Source organism: Canis aureus, chromosome 26 (assembly GCF_053574225.1).
Source record: "Canis aureus isolate CA01 chromosome 26, VMU_Caureus_v.1.0, whole genome shotgun sequence".
NCBI lineage: Eukaryota > Metazoa > Chordata > Mammalia > Carnivora > Canidae > Canis > Canis aureus.
The window spans coordinates 51765962-51781967 of NC_135636.1; the positions used below are offsets into that span (position 1 = coordinate 51765962).

General features: G+C 57.3%; 1 protein-coding gene across 8 annotated transcripts in view; it reads left to right on the top strand.

The window, feature by feature from the left end:
* The first annotated feature begins 446 nt into the window (after window positions 1-446).
* OSBPL2 (oxysterol binding protein like 2) overlaps window positions 447-16006 on the top strand; it is a 41310-nt gene continuing 25750 nt past the window's right edge. For 3 of the 8 annotated variants that reach the window (XM_077873811.1, XM_077873813.1, XM_077873816.1), the window contains exon 1: window positions 447-582. The gene's annotated coding sequence lies outside the window, so the exon portion shown is untranslated. Of the gene's footprint in view, window positions 583-15224; window positions 15435-16006 lie in introns of those variants that run through there. The other 5 variants (XM_077873814.1, XM_077873818.1, XM_077873812.1 and 2 more) reach the window with 5 other exon arrangements.

Consider the following 16006-nt stretch of genomic DNA (forward strand, 5'->3'; position numbering starts at 1 on the left):
GGTGCCGGGTTTCGGCGAGCGATGAACGGCATGCCAAGGAGGGCGGACGCTGGGGAGCCCCGTAAGATGCCTGAGCTGAAGGAGCGCTTTGAGAGGCTGCCTCCCGCCTCCGCCCGGCCCGGAACCCGCCTGGGAACCGCGGCCCCCCGCACCTGCCGGCCGAGCGCCCCCGCCACCTGACTCGCTGTTTGTAAACTCAACTCGCCCGGCCACGCCCCTTCCTCCCTCTCTCCCGCCCCTTTGGGGTCAATATCTGCATAACCCCGCCTCCCCCTGCTGTGACTGGCTGCTCGTGGCGTCACTCCTCCGTGTGGGCGGGACTCCCGAGGGGCGAAGGGGGTTGCCGCTCCGGGGACATGATTAGCATAGTCCCGCCTCCCGGCGCGGCCCTCGGGCCGGGCGCTGATTGGGCAGGCGGCGTCTGACGCTCTGGCGCCGGGCGCTGCGAGTGGCGGGCGCGGGCTGTCAGTCTGCCTGGCGGCCGGCCGCACTTCCGCCTCGGTGTCAGCGGGTCGCGGGCCTGCGGGGCGGGGGCGGGGTGGGCGGCGAGGCTCGGCCGGCACCGGAGGGACCGCGGTCCAGGTGAGCGGCCCGGGACCCGGCCCCGCGTCGGCGGGGGGCGGCGGGCGGGGGGCGGCGGGGCCGGGCGGGGCCGGGCGTGGGGGAGGGGAGCCGGGCCCCGGGCGCAGCGCCCGCCCGCCGGCCCGGCCCCCGAGCCCCTCCGCTCCCTCGGCCCGACCCCCGCCCGCCCGCCCGCGGCCCGCGGCCCCCGGGAAACTCGGGAGGAAAGTTGGCGGCGGCGGGGGCGGGGGCGGGGGGCGGCGGCGGGGGTGGGGGCGCGCGTCGCCGGGCAACTGCGGCGCCGGAAGCCGGGCGGGCGGGAGGCCGGGGCGCTGCGGGGCGGGGGCGGGGGCGGGGGCGGGGGCGGGGGGCGGGCCGCGCGGACGACCACCTGTGCGAGGGCCCGCGCCGCGTCCCTCCGTCCCTCCGTCCCTCCGTCCGTGTGTCCGCCGCGCCGCCGCAGCTCGGCAGCCGCGCGCGCTCCTGGCCCGCTGCGCTGTCCCCGACCTAGACGCGAGGGGCGGGGGGCGGGGGGGGAGCGCCGGCCCGGTGCCCCGGGGCCCTGCTCACGGCCGCGATCCGGGACCCCGAATGTCCGTCCGGGACCGGCTGGCGGCCGAGCCAGCAGCTGCAGCTTAGCCCCTTTCCGGGACCGCTGGGCGCATCTGGAGACCTGGCCTCGTTCAGTTCAGGGGGTCCCGGGGCGGCTGGGCCATGTGCCCTGTCTGCCCGCTGCCTGCGGCCTGAGCCCTGGGCCTGACCCCTGCAGCCTGACCCCTGGAACTGACCCCCGTGACCCGAGCCCCGCGGCCTGACCCCCGCGGCCTGAGCCCTGGGCCTGACCCCTGCAGCCTGACCCCTGCTGCCTGAGCCTTGTGGCCTGAGCCCTGGGCCTGACCCCTGGGCCTGAGCCCTGCAGCCTGACCCCTGGAACTGACCCCCGTGACCCAAGCCCCGCGGCCTGACCCCCGCGGCCTGAGCCCTGGGCCTGACCCCTGCAGCCTGACCCCTGCTGCCTGAGCCTTGTGGCCTGAGCCCTGGGCCTGACCCCTGGGCCTGAACCCTGCAGCCTGACCCCTGGAACTGACCCCCGTGACCTGAGCCCCGCGGCCTGACCCCTGTGGCCTGAGCCCTGGGCCTGACCCCTGCAGCCTGGCCCCTGCTGCCTGAGCCCTGTGGCCTGAGCCCTGGGCCTGACCCCCGCGGCCTGAGCCCTGGGCCTGACCCCTGCGGCCTGGCCCCTGCTGCCTGAGCCCTGTGGCCTGAGCCCTGGGCCTGACCCCCGCGGCCTGAGCCCTGGGCCTGACCCCTGCAGCCTGGCCCCTGCAGCCTGGCCCCTGCTGCCTGAGCCCTGTGGCCTGAGCCCTGGGCCTGACCCCTGTGGCCTGACCCCTGGGCCTGACCCCTGCGGCCTGACCCTTGCTGCCTGAGCCCTGCGGCCTGAGTCCTGCAGCCTGACCCCTGCGGCCTGAGCCCTGGGCCTGACCCCTGCGGCTTGAGTCCTGCAGCCTGACCCCTGTGGCCTGAGCCCTGGGCCTGACCCCTGCGGCCTGAGTCCTGCAGCCTGACCCCTGGGCTTGACCCCTGCGGCCTGACCCCTGTGGCCTGAGCCCCGCGGCCTGAGCCCTGGGCCCGACCCCTGCAGCCTGACCCCTGCGGCCTGAGCCCTGCAGCCTGACACCTGCTGCCTGAGCCCCGGGACCTGAGCCCTGTGACCTGAGCCCTGGGCCTGACCCCTGCTGCCTGAGCCCTGTGACCTGAGCCCTAGGCCTGACCCCTGCAACCTGAGCCCCGCAGCCTGACCCCTGTGGCCTGGCCTCTGTGGCTGCGTGGGGATGGTGGGAGGACATAGCCCTGGGCGGCAGGGGGGACCCAGGTCCTCGTGGCTAATATTGGGCAGCAGGGTGGGAGGCCCTTCCTGACTTTTGTCCCCTGGCCAGAGTTCCATGCGGCTGTGACTTGTGTCATTTACCTGCAGGGCTGATGAGCAGATAACCCCGTGTAGGGCGGCCCCACCCCCGCCCCTGCACACAGTAGGCGCTCCAGATGGTTCCTTCCGTTCCTCTTGTTGCAGACAGGAACCTTCTGGGCTGTACTTCCTCCTTGTCCAGCACGGAGCCTGGCACGCTGTTGTCACTGAGAACATGACAGTGCACGGATGACTGAGTCTCCTTGGTAGAATTTGCTTTTCTTGTTTGCATCACGTATGCTCCTGTTAATAACAGCTCTTAACTCAGGTGGTGATAATATGTAACACTTGTTTTCCCAGGACTGCTGTGAGCACACTGCATTGACTTCACTCATGTGGCGCCGACATCCTCAGGGTTCATGAGGAAGCAGAGATTAGGTGACTTACCCTCTGTCACACAGTAGTAGTAGTAGGTGAGGGAGCAGGGATTTGAACCCAAGCAGGCTGGGCTTCAGAGTTTACACTCTTAAATACCCTCCATATTGCCTCTTTAAACCAAAATTATTATTGACCGTCTCCTCTTCACATCTTCTTTTGGAATATTCTAATTGCGTTGTGTTACTCTGTGTCGGAATTGTATTTCTTGCAGCATATCTATCTGATGTTCATTTTTTGTGAGCCCAAGCGTTTATAAAAACAATTTTATTTTTTCTAAAATGAAGGAATTCTCCATCTGGCTTATCCCAGATTTTGCAGAAATAGTCTCCGTGCCGCCCTGCTCCTTGGTCAGCAGCGAGCCGGCTGAGGCTCACTGTGCGGAAGGCCGAGGTGGAGGAACAGGGTGATGACAGACACACACAAGTACGAGGCCGTGGCCACGAGCTCAGCTCCGAGCAGACTTCCTGCGGTTGGGGGGGTCACACTGCTGTGCCGTGTGACACTGATGAGCTGTACTATTGTCATGTCTTGCAGGTACCCCTTGTCTTTCACCCTCGTGCCCCTTAGCCGTGCCCTCTGCCCTCCAGGAAATGCTGGCCACCGAGTCTTGGACATGTACTTAAAGCTTGCTCAACTCTTAGGATTTTATTACACCCAGCCGATCACAAATGTGACATTTGGTTTCTCGGTGAGAAAGTTTTTGAAACCAGGACAGCCCCACGTGCTCCTGGTCAGCGCTGTGCTTTGCGCTGCGGGCGGGCACTGGGCTGAGTGTCTGGCACACATTGTCGAGCATGTAGCTTAAATCTGAGCTTGGAGCACTGGTTTGTAGCTTATTGAGACTGAGAAGGAGTTAGCGTTCGAACACGGCTGATGAATAAAAACTACTTACGTCCTCAGAGTTAGTATCTTAAGTGCTAGTTTGACGCTGTAAGTGCAGGTTCCACGTACAGTGGTTGATCCGTGTCTGCTGTAAGTCTTGCTCTTTCCAAGTGTTTGGTGTTGCAGCACATGGCACTCGGGTTGGGGTCAAGCCCTGACGCAGAAACACGGTGTGGGGTGCGGCCCATCCCCGCAGCTCTGCAACGTGAGCGTGTGACGGGAGCCACCTAGACATGCCTGAGAACTCTATGGCGTTTCTTCCTTTTCTTTCCAAACCCAGAAAACTACTTGAGTTCCTCTGGCAGAATTTCAAATCCCCGTTCGTTGAACTGGATCTTCAGGTTATACAAATACTGTAATCTTTGTGTTGAGCTAAATGGTGGAAGTAAGCCCGTACGGAGCACTGTCTTGGGGCACCTGGCCGGCTCAGTCGCTAGAGCGTGTGATTCGTGGGGTGATGAGTTCCAAGCCCCACGTTAGGTGGAGATTACTCTAACAAAAAAAATCTCAACAAAAAATAGAAAGGATTGTCTTGAAGAAGCAGGTGTTGGGAGACCCTGGCCTGCCGTGTGTCTTTGTATCAAGGCAGTGCCTGCAAGGATTGTTTTGAGACAGACTCTGGGGTCAGTCCTGGCAGAGCTGGCCTGACCGAGTGGTAGGGGAGCAGGGGCCGTGTGCCTGGTGCTCTTCTGGGCAGCATCCCACCAAGCCTGATGCTCTGTTCCAGGAACCCCAGGTCCCTGGGTGCCCGGGGTTTCGGGTTGTCCCCAGGGCTGAGGGCTGTCAGCAGTGGGAACCATCTGGGTGGACAGGCCTGTCTGACTGCCCATTTCATACCTTTACGAGGGGTTCAGAGGTGCTGAGTAAGGCTTGTTCCAGGCTTGTGCCGGGGTTCTTGGGAGAGAGCATTGTGTACACGAGAATGGTCTGTAGGGAAGTGGTACTGAATCCAGATTCTAGAAAAAAACTATGGCAGCCACAGGGCAGGGACGGCTGTGTGCTTTACTGAACAAATGAAGACTGATCAGAGGCTGCTCATGAGAAAAGATGAGCCATGATCTGACACCTTGAGCCACCTGTGTGGCTGGAAAGTGCTACTGATGAAAACCAGAGGGACTATGTGAGTTCACGTCCAAACTGGACAGCTGTGGAGTGGAAAGAAGCACCAGGCAGATTGATGGTGGAGGCAGATGTAGTGAGGGCCCGCGGTCACTCTGCGGATGCTGGGGAGGGAGAGGATTGGGGCCATCTCGTCCCTGACCCTGTATGAGTTAGGTACCGAGCACTTGTAGTCCAGGAGTCGTTGGCCGGAGGTGGAGCAGGGCAGGTCACGGGAGGGACAGAGGCAGGTGGGGTCCCTGTGGTGCCAGCTCCCTGAGCGGTGCCGTGGCTCTGTCTCTGCGGTGCCTGTGCTATGGGGTGAATGCTGATGCCTGTTGGGTTAGAAGGCTCCTGGGTTAACATCGAAGGGTTTTGAAACCTAGCTTCTCATCAGAAAAACCTAGGTAATTTTGTAAGAAATGTAGGTTCAAGGCCCAGCCCCAGATCTAGTGGATCTGGGCTTCCGGGATGTGTGCAGCTTGCTCCTGTTATTCTGGTGCTCCTGGGGTGCTCACTGGTACTTGGGGCCCACGGTGGGGTCCTAGCTCAGTTTCGGATCAAGGGCCTTTTTGAAAACTGAGTGGAGAGTCCAAGTCACCTTCCTGAAGGGGAAAAAAAAAAAAAAAAAGAACACAAATGGAATTTTGCCATTTGTTTCTTTTTATTTATTTCTCATATTTGGGGTACTGGTTAGAAATTCATCCCTGAGACTCCTGTCCCGGCACTGGTGCTCAGGAAGTACAACTGGGAGTGCCTGGGATGGCTCTGATATTAGGAGGATAGACTCAGCACAGTGAAACCAGCCAGCGGCTGATTGAGTTGTACCTGGAGGTGACAGGGAAGGACACCGGATGGGAAAGGGCAGCAGGCATGGCAAACTGGACTGTGAGCATGGTTCCGGGCCCCCGTCACTGCTTCTGCGCTGCACCCAGCATGTCCTGGCCATCCCACTGCCACCCGCTGGTCCAGGGTGTTTGGCTCTGTTGGTCGGAGACGGCCTGCCGTCGGGGTGCTGCCCAGGGATGCTCAGGGCCCCGCACCGCGCACCCGCTGGCGTGGTGGCTGCTCGCCGGTTTCCGTGAGCAGGGCCGTAGGCCGTGGCCAGAGCTCCCTGTCCAGATCATCGTCACGCCTTTGCTCGGCTGCGAGTTGGGCCCCTTTTTTCTGTGTCACAGGATGATGAGGTGATTAAAACAAACGCGTGTGTGAAAGGGCTTGCCGTCCTCCTGTGCACGCTGGGAGGCCCTCCGTGCTGGATTCGGAGCCCCCGGTCCTCGACGTGCATGACGGGTCCTGGCGCTCGCCATTGAACCCTAGGCTGGTGGAGCCGGAGGCAGTTTGTCGGGGGGGGGGGGGGGGGTGCCCCGCTCCCTCGGGCTGAGCCGCCGCCCAGGCCCCAGCAGGAGGTGCGGCTCCCGCGCTGCTGGCCGCCCAGCCCGCTCCTGGGTCTGCCCTCTGCCTGCCCCCAAGGCCCCCCGGTTGGCATGGGGAGCAGTAAGTAAGCCGCGACTAACACGAACATTCGTTTACATAGTGCGATAGGTTCGTTTACCTTCCTGAAGCCTAGAAGCGCTGTGCGTGGACGCCTCACCCCGGAAACCGGCTCGGCTGGCCTGGGGTGCGGCCGTGCCGTCCTGCGGGGCTGCTCCCTGGCGTGCTGGAAGGCAGAGCTCAAATCTGCCCAAATCCGCCCGCCGTGCGGGGCTGGGAGTTCGCGCAGGGTCAGGCAGCTGATGTCTGTGATGATTGCACACCCGGGGAGGCACACAGGGCCGCGCAGCTCCCTGTACCCCGAGACGGCACCTGGATGCACCTGGATGGAGCCACGTCTCACCCAGGTCTCCGGGAGCCGGGGCCAGAGGGTCAGCGCCCGCTCCTGCCCGTCTTCGCTGAGCCCCGGGCGTGAGAGGCGCCCCGTGGGTGCGAGGCAGACAGCCACGCGGAGCCCACCGTGTGGAGGAGGCCGTGTGCGCACGGCAGGTTGTGCACCTGGCTCCACCGCAGGCTCGGAGGGCTGCGGGAGTGGGCAGGCCTGGTCTTTCCCCAGCGGGTGGCAGCAGCACGTTTCAGTGAGGGCGAGGGGAGCAGTCCAAGGTGCTTGGAAATCAGAATAAGCAGCAGGCTGGCCCGGTGTCCTTACTGTGGCGCATCTGACAGGTGGGCCTTGGGAAGGCTGCTGCGCTGGGGCCGGCCCGTGGCTCCCGCCCCTCCCTGCTCTGCTGGCCGCCTCCCTTCCACAGGACTCCCTCCCTGTGGCAGGACCACTGGAGAGCTTTCTAGGGCTGCGGCGCTCAGCGTGAAAAGTGACCTATGGTCCCATGAGACCCTGGAGCGCTGGGTCCAGGATGGATGCTTAAGTGGAAGGAATTCAGTTCATTTAGCATTGCATAAAAGTAAGCACTCCCTTGGGTACCCAGCTACATTTCAGGTGCTCAGAGTCACCTGCAGCCAGTGGCTCCTGCGCCAGACCGAGCAGACGCGTCATCCCCAGCCCGGCTGGAGCTTCTGCTGCCGGGCTCTGGAGCCAGTGCAGGTTGAGTCCTTGTTTCCGTTAACTTGTGTTTTACGAAAGAAAGACACTGGGAACTGTGGCGTGGTGGGTGTCAGTAGGGCGACAGTGTCTAGGCATCTAGGTGACAGGTGGGTCTAGAATACTAACACATGAGTGACCACCAGGGCCGTGGGGCCAGGGAGCACTGTCTGCCCACAGTAGTGGTGTTGGGGGGGGCGAGGTCTCGGGAGACACGGGGACAGGTGGCCCCCGGCCCTTCTCTGCTGCCTGGTGGAGAGAGGCGGCGGGCTGGGGCCACCGCAGGGCCGGCCTTCCCCTTGGGATGTTAGCATCCTCCAGCGGCCTTGGCTTCACTCGTCCTGAACTTCTCCATCTCTGTCCTTCTGTTCTTTAGTTCCCACCCATGGCTAACTGTGGCCCATCGTGTTTTGAGCTCTGGCTCGCACTCGGAAGTGGCGGTGTTTCCTGTTCTGGGTGGGCCACGGTGGTAACGTTTCCGCGTGGCTGGAGCACCTTTCCAGGGCTCTGACGGCCACGCTGCTCCCGGGAGGGAGGAGAGGCCCCGCGGGGATGCCGTGGGGACTCTGATCTGCTCCATCACTAGCCACCTGAGGTCAGCGTGTTCCCCGCACGGACGACGTGCAGGGGTGTCCAGAAATGTTTGGCCGTGACCTTAAGGGGCGCGGGGCACCAAGAGCCTCCGATGCGCTGTGCTCCGGATGGCGCGGCCCGTTTCCGCGGGGCGCCAGCCCGGCGTCCCTGGGCTGCTCTCCTTGGGCCTCTGGGGTCTCCCTGGCGCCCCCTTTGGGAAGGCCTCTCCTGTGACCGCCCTGTGGGGGGGCTCTGGGGCGGCCGCTGGCGTCCTCTCCCCGCCCGGGGTTCCGCGCCCCGCTCCCCGCACCCCGGCCCAGCTCACTGCCCGATGTCGTGGCCTCACGGCGCTTCCGTGGCGTTTCCGTGCCAGTGAGCCAGGGACTTTCTGCTCCGTGACTTTGAACAGTTGGGAGGAGACACAGCCTCCGAAACTGGAGTGTGAGATGAGGTTTTGGGGTCCCTTCTTAGAATCCCATCGTTGGTAATAACGGGACCTTTTCCCTTTCAGCGTAACGCCGTCTGAGCGCAGCGCCTGGTGTGTTTGAGCTCCTTGCGTTGTCCCGTATTTCTCGTCTGTACCGCCTGATTCTGTATTTTTTCCAATTGTTAAAGTTCTGGGGGGATCTCTGGTGGCCCAGGGCGTGATCCTGGAGACCCGGGATCGAGTCCCGCATCAGGCTCCCTCCTGGTGCCTGCCTCTTCCTCTGCCTGTGTGTCTGCCTCTCTCTCTCTCTCTTTCTCTCTCATGAATGAACACAATCTTAAAAAAAAAAGTTGTGGTAAAATATACCTGACTTAAAATTACCATCTTAACCATTTTTTTTTAAGATTGTATTTATTCATTCATGAGAGACACAGAGAGAGGCAGAGACACAGGCAGAGGCAGAAGCAGGCTCCATGCAGGGAGCCCGATGCGGGACTCGATCCCAGGACCCCGGGGTCACGCCTTGAGCCGAAGGCAGACGCTCAGCTGCTGAGCCACCCAGGGATCCCATCTTAACCATTTTTTAAAAAATTTTTTATTTATTTATGATAGTCACACACACACACACACACAGAGAGGGGCAGAGACACAGGCAGAGGGAGAAGCAGGCTCCATGCACCGGAAGCCCGACGTAGGATTCGATCCCGGGTCTCCAGGATCGCGCCCTGGGCCAAAGGCAGGCGCTAAACCGCTGCGCCACCCAGGGATCCCATCTTAACCATTTTTTAAAAGCACTATTTTATTTTTAAGTAGGTTCTATCCACATCGTGGGGCTCAAACTCACAACTCTGAGCGCCAGAGTCACACGCTCTACCGACTGAGCTGGCCGGGCACTCCCCACCTTAGCCACGTCTAAGTGTGGGTTTCATTCGTATGAAATCATTTATAACATGTGCACCCGTCATCACCATCCATCTCTGGCACTGTTTTCATCTTGTAAAATTGAAACTCTGTCCCCAGTAAACAGTAACCCCTCCCCCAGCCCCTGGCAGCCACCCTCGTGCTGTCTATGAATTTGAACTCACGTAAGTGGAATCAGATTGTTTTTGTCCTTTCGTGGCTGGCATATTCCACTGAGCACAGTGCCCTCGAGGTTCGTTCTTGTGGTAGCAGGTGTCAGGTTTTCCCTCCTTTCCAAGGCTGAATAATAGTCCATTGTTCGTGTAGATCACATTTTGTTTGTCCGTTGGTCCCCCAGCAGTCGCTGGGTTGCTTCCGTGTTTCAGCTATTGTGACTCATTCTGCTGTGAACATGGGTGTGCAAATAGGACCTTGAGGACCTTGCTCTCCATTCTTTTGGGCATATACCCAAGGGGGAATTGCTGGGTCATATGGTAATTCTGTTTTTATTTCTTGAGGAACTGCCATCCTTTCCTTACTCCTGATCTTAGAGGAAGAGCTTTCAGTTTTTCACCGTTGACTATATTTGCTGTGTTGTGGTAAGGTCCTTCTGTTGCTCGTTTGTTAGTGTTTTTATCATGAAAGAGGATTGAATTTTGTCAAGTGAATTTTGTGTAGCAGTTGAGATGATCGTGTGTTTTCCCGTCATTCTGTTGATGTGCATTTTATACCCATTTTCATATGTTGGCCCATCCTTGCATTCCAGGAAGAAATCCCACTTGGTGATGGTGTCTGGTCCTTTCAGTGTGTTCCTCTCATCAGTGTTTCGTTGAGGACCTTGGCCTCTATCCTTAGGGGATGTTGGAGAGCAGCTTTCTCTTCCTGTGGGGTCTTTATGTGGCCTTGCCTCAGGATCATGCTGAAGCTTGTAGAATGAGTTTGGAAATGTTCCCTCCTCTTCAGTTTTTTGGGAAAGTTTGAGAATTGGTGTTAGTTTCTCCTCAAGTGTTCAGTAGAATTCACCAGTGAAGCCATCAGGCCCAGGGCTTTTCTTCGCTGAGAGATATTTGATCACTGATTCAATCTCCTTGCTAGTCAGAAGTTTTCTGTTTCTCTGTGAGTTGGTCTTGGTGGGTCTTGTGTTTCTGGAAGGCTGCCTGTTTAATCGACGGTATCCGGTTCGTTGGCGTGCCATCGCTCACGGCATCTCATACATTCCTGTGTGTTTACGTAGCGTCGGTAGTAACGTCCAATTGTAGCTGAGTATTCTCTCCTTTCTTCTTAGTCTACGTGGCTGTGGGTGACCAACTTTGTTGATCTTATCAGAGAACCAAGTTTTGGTTTCATTGATTTTCTCTGTTTTTCTATTCTTATTCCCTTCTTTCTGCTAATCTTGGTATTTGTTCTTTTTGTTAGGTTGTAGAGTCAGGTTGTTGAATTGAGATTTTTCTCTTTTTTTTTTTTTTTTTTAAAGATTTTATTTATTTATTCATGAGAGAGACACACACACAGAGAGAGGCAGAGACACAGGCAGAGAGAGAAGCAGGCTCCATGCGGAGAGCCTGATGTGGGACTCGATCCAGGGTCTCCAGGATCATGCCCTGGGTTGCAGGCGGCAGTAAACCGCTGCGCCACCGGGGCTGCCCTCATTTTTTGATATTGATGTTGGTTCATCAAATTCTCCTCAGCACTGCTTTCGTGGCATCTCCTAAATTTGTGTAAGTTATCTTTTCATTTTCATTTGCTCTTGAGTATTTTCAAATTTCCCTTGTGATTTCTTCTTTGATCCCTTGCTTAAGGGCCCACCATTTAATTTCCACAGTTTTGTGAATATTCCAGTTTTCCTTCTGATTCCTAACTCATCGCTTTGTGGGCAAAGGAGATGCCTTGTGCGAGGTCCATTTTGTAAAATCTATTGAGATGTAATTTGTGGCCTAACATCCGCTCTCTGCTGGACACTGCGCGTGTGTGCTTGAGAACGTGTGTCTGCTGATGCTGTTGGGTGGTACGTTCTATGTGTCATAGATCTGCTTGCTCTGTGGTGTAAAGTTCTCTGTTTCCTCATTTACCTTCTGTCTGGTTGATGCTTGCCAATGCACTTTTGAATTATTAAATAGAATTTATATTATTTTGAACAATTTAAATTCAGAATTGATATTTAACTGCAAAAGTAGTGTTAGAGTTTTCATATTACCAGTGTCCTTTTCTTTCTTGTGAAGATCACACCTAGGTTGCCTTGTCTGTTTTTTATAGAGAAGTTCTCCTCTTTCGTAAATTGACTGTGAAGACTAACCTCTGGGTCCCTTAGGCAGCCACTTATTCCTATGTGAGTAGATCTGTTTTTCTAATAAAATCATGCAGATGGATTTGAAAGACTTGAATGGTATTTGTACAAGTGGTGGTGGGACATTTTGCATTTGGAGCCAGGGTTCTGGATGTACGCACGGCAGTCAGAGTGTACATCTTAACGAGAGCTGGATGGGGCTCTTCTCAAGGGAGCGGGAAACTGGAAGGAATGGTGGGGTGTCCTGGGCTGGTGGCCACCTGAAGAGGCTGGGAGTGAGGATTCAGGGCAGCCCGTGGCGGGAGGTCCCTACGTGAAGGGATCAAGACCTCTGCCTCCGCCTGTTCCCTCTGGGAGGCCAGGTCGGCCCCGTGGTATCGCGTTCAGGCCCAAAGTCAGTGCAGAAGGAGGCCAGCTAAGATGTACAGGACAGGCTTAGTTTCCTGGGTTTTCTCTGCAGTTAAAAGAGGGGATAGTTGATCGGAAAGAGCTAATTAAAAAAAAAAAAAGTGCTTTCCTGAAACACTGTCTTCGTGGATGTCTTCTGAATGCACAATAAAATCTGCGTGAAGGAGGGCATACGCAGGAAGTACTAAGTGCTGCCTTCTCGTTGATGCTGTTTCTTGAACAGTTGACTTTCCGTACGTCCCTGTACCTTGGTAGGGGGCTGAGTTACCAAGCCTGAGTGTCCCTCAGTTCCGTAGCCTTCTTGCTGGGTAGGGGCGCTTTATGCACACGGCCCTTCACTCCCCTCTGCAGGGTGTTTTGGCAGGATTTGGGGGTAGGAGACCCGTGTCCAGGGCCCCAGGCTGCTCAGACGACCAAATGCTGCAGGGCCCGGGATGGTGGGGGTTCGGAGGGGTCGGGGAGCTCTAATGTGAGGAGGTCAGGTGGGCAGGCAGGTCTGTGAAGGACCCCGGGCTGGAACGCTTGCAGAAGCCTGCCCCGCAGAGGCCTCCCAGAGCCCCCCAGGCCTGACCCAGTGGCAGGCAGCGGATGCTAGTGGAGGGCATGAGGGAGATCTCTGTGTGGTGCTGATGGCCTGTGGCAGTGGGGAGTTCCACGGCCCAGGCAAAATGAAGAGAACAGCTCTTCCAGGAATTCCCTCGAGACTGTTGGAATTAATTACTGAACTTGTGAAATGGGAGCCAGCCTGCGGGGTGCTGTGCAAATTTATCGTTGAGCTTGTGGATGTTCCTGTGGGGTTGGTGGGCGAGGCCTTCCCGGCAGGGCCCGCTCCTTGGGGTGGCCCGGCGCTCAGCCCGGCCTTCAGCGTTGTCCAGCCTGACGTCTTAGACCCTCATTTTAAAGATTTCCATCCATTTTGATTGATTTACTTTTAACCTTAGGACTTCTGTTATGGGTGGGGAAGCATGTAAAAAGGGAAACATCATGGCTCTTAACGTCCCTCTTATCACGGGAGATTTTCCATGTGGGGGAAGGCAGGCGGCAGAGCATGAGGCCCCCGTGCGCCCGCCCTGGCTCGGGCCAGCTCCCCCACCCGCTCCTTCCGTGTCACTTGGAAGAAGAGCCCCGATGTACCGTGTCCCGTCCACACGGACCACAGCTGCAGCTCTGCAGTTAAGGCCTCTTGGGGAGAGCGCAGTCAGAACACCTGTGCCTTTTTTAAGACACATTTGACTTGAGGTTTAATTGACATGCAGTGGAGTCCCCGGATTTGAACTGTACAGTGCATTTTGACCTATGCATCCACCCACGACACGGTCCCCTCCGTGAGGATCGCGGGCTGCGCCTGGGTCCTGTGCCCGTCTGCCCCTCCTGTGGCTGGACGTGTGGCTGGCGGGCCGCGCACCCGGGGGGCCCCCTCCTGGCGCCCTCTCCAGCCTTTGTGATTTGCTGCCGAAGAAGCTGGAAGTCCTGCAGCCTTCCCCAGGGGAAGGATCCTGCCGTCCCTGTCATTGGAGCGGAGTGCGGCGTGTTTCTGTGTTGTCTGCGCGGCTCGAGTTTGGGGCATGACAGCGGAGGGGGGCACGCGGCGCCGCTGGCAGTGGGCAGCCACACGACGCGGTCCCTTGTCCGTGTCACGCGGCAGCGCCACGCACACACCTTCCCGCCTCGTCCCGCGGCTCCCCTGTCATTAGGCCAGACGGCGGCAGCACCGAGAGCCCGAGAGCCCGTGCAGGAAAGACGGGATGGAGGCCTGGCGGCCCCCGCTTGGCGGCTGGCTTCAGAAGTGCGTGCTGGTGTCCCCCGGGTGACCCGTCACCTCCCTCCCAGTCTGTGTGAGCTCGGGGCCTTGCTGTGTCCCGTGCATCAGGGTCTCTTGCTGCACGTTGGTGCTCCGACGACATCCCTGGTTGCAGCGGGAGCCTCTGTGGGCTCATCCTGAGCCCTGTGACGCGGCCCCCTGGCTTCCTGCGGCCCTCCAGGGATCCCCGTTCTGGATCCAGCCACTTCTAAGTCTCCAGGGACCCTGGTTCCTTTAAGTGGCTTCCAGAGGGACAGAGCAAGTCGCTACATGTCATAGGTAGGACAGGTCATGTCGGAGAGGAGCTAGAGTAGGTAGCAACGTCTCTAGTGTGCGCAGGCAACGAGTCCTGGACTGGTGAGTGAGGCTCGGTACGGGTGTTTCCAGAAGCTGCCTGGTGCCTGGTTCTGCATGGTGGGAAAGAAAGGGATCTCAGAGAGCCTTTCAGGGCAGAAGAATGGAGTAGCTTCATGCCAGTTTGTTTTACAGCATAGGGCCAGAGATGAGCCGCCTTGGAGGTGTCCCCCAGCTCTGTGTCGCCACTACAAGGGCAGAGGGCACGTCCCTCCCTCGGGACCGTCTCTGCCTTTGCTGCCATCAGAACTGCGAGGAAGGCTCTGGGCCCCACGTCTGTGCTACTCACACAGACGTAAACTCAGCTTATTTTTATTAAAGTCGAACCTTTTGGGACAAAGGAAACTGCGATGGAAACTTGGTTTAAAGTTGTTGTGACACAAGTACTCGAACAACATTGTGCACTTGCTTGTGACTGTCTGTCGGAGCTTCCATGAGGTTGGCAGCCACCGTCAGCAGGAGGCTCTTGGGCGTGTTTGAGCCCCGGACCCGTGAGCACCTCACCGCAACTGACCTGCTTTTCCACCTGTCCCCCAACTTCCCCCACATCAATAATTTCCTTGTTTTCTTTTTTTTTTTTTTTTTTTAAAGAGAGCGAGTGAGCGTGTGTAGAGGTGGGAGGGGCAGAGAGATAGGTAATCTTTTTTTTTTTTTTTAAGATTTCATTTATTTGTTCATGAGAGACACACACAGAGAGAGAGGCAGAGACACAGGCAGAGGGAGAAGCAGGCTCCATGGGGGAGCTCGACGTGGGACTCGATCCCGGGACCCCAGGATCAGGCCCTGGGCTGAAGGCGGTGCTAAACCGCTGAGCCACCCTGGCTGCCCGAGAGAGAGGGAATCTTAAATGGCTTCCACACCCAGCACAGAGCCCAGCTTGGGACTTGATCTCACGACCCTGAGATCATGACCTGAGCTGAAATCAAGAGTCTGATGCTTAATGGGGACCTGCATTGTTTTCTTTTTAAAAATCTGTTACTATTTTTAAAAATGGGAGTATAGTTGACATAATGTTCCATTAATCTCAGGTATACAGCAGGTGATGCTGAGCTCACCAGTGTAGCTGCCACCTGTCACCACACCCCGCTCTCACGGCGCCATCGATGACGTCCCCATGCTGTGCCTCTGATTGTGACCATTCATTCTACAGCTGGGCGCTTGGGCCTCCCCTCCCCCTCCCCACTGGCAACAGTCTGTTCTCTGTATTTGCAAGTCTGTCTCTGCCTTTTGTTTCTTTGTTTATTCATTTGTTTTTATATTCCACAAGTAAGTGAAATCATATGGTATTTATCTTTCTCTGACTTATTTCACTTAGCTTAATACCCTCTAGGTTTATTCATGTTGCAAATGGCAAGATTTCATCCTTTTTATGGCTGAGTAATATTCCATCACAGACCCCACAACATCTTGGTCCTTGGACAGTTGCTTCCCTATCTTGGCTACTGTAAATGTTGCTGCAGTGAACATAGGGTGCATTTATCTCTGAGAATTAGTGTTTTTGTTTTCTTTGGGTAAATACCCAGCTGTGGGATTACTGGATCAAGTGCTAATTCTACGCTTAGTTTTTGAGAAACCTCTGTACTATTTTCCACAGTGACTGCACTGGTTTGCATTCCCACCAACAGTGCACGAGGCTTCCTTTTTCTCCACATCCTCACCAACACCTGTTTCTTGTGTTCTTGATTCTAGTGTTTATCATTTTCTTATACAACTGTAGATAATGATTCTTTCAAAGATTTTACTTGTCAGGGAGAGAGAGAGAGAGAGCATGAGCAGGAGGAGCGGCAGGCAGAGGGAGAAACAGACTCCCCACTGAGTAAGGAGCCCAATGTGTGGGG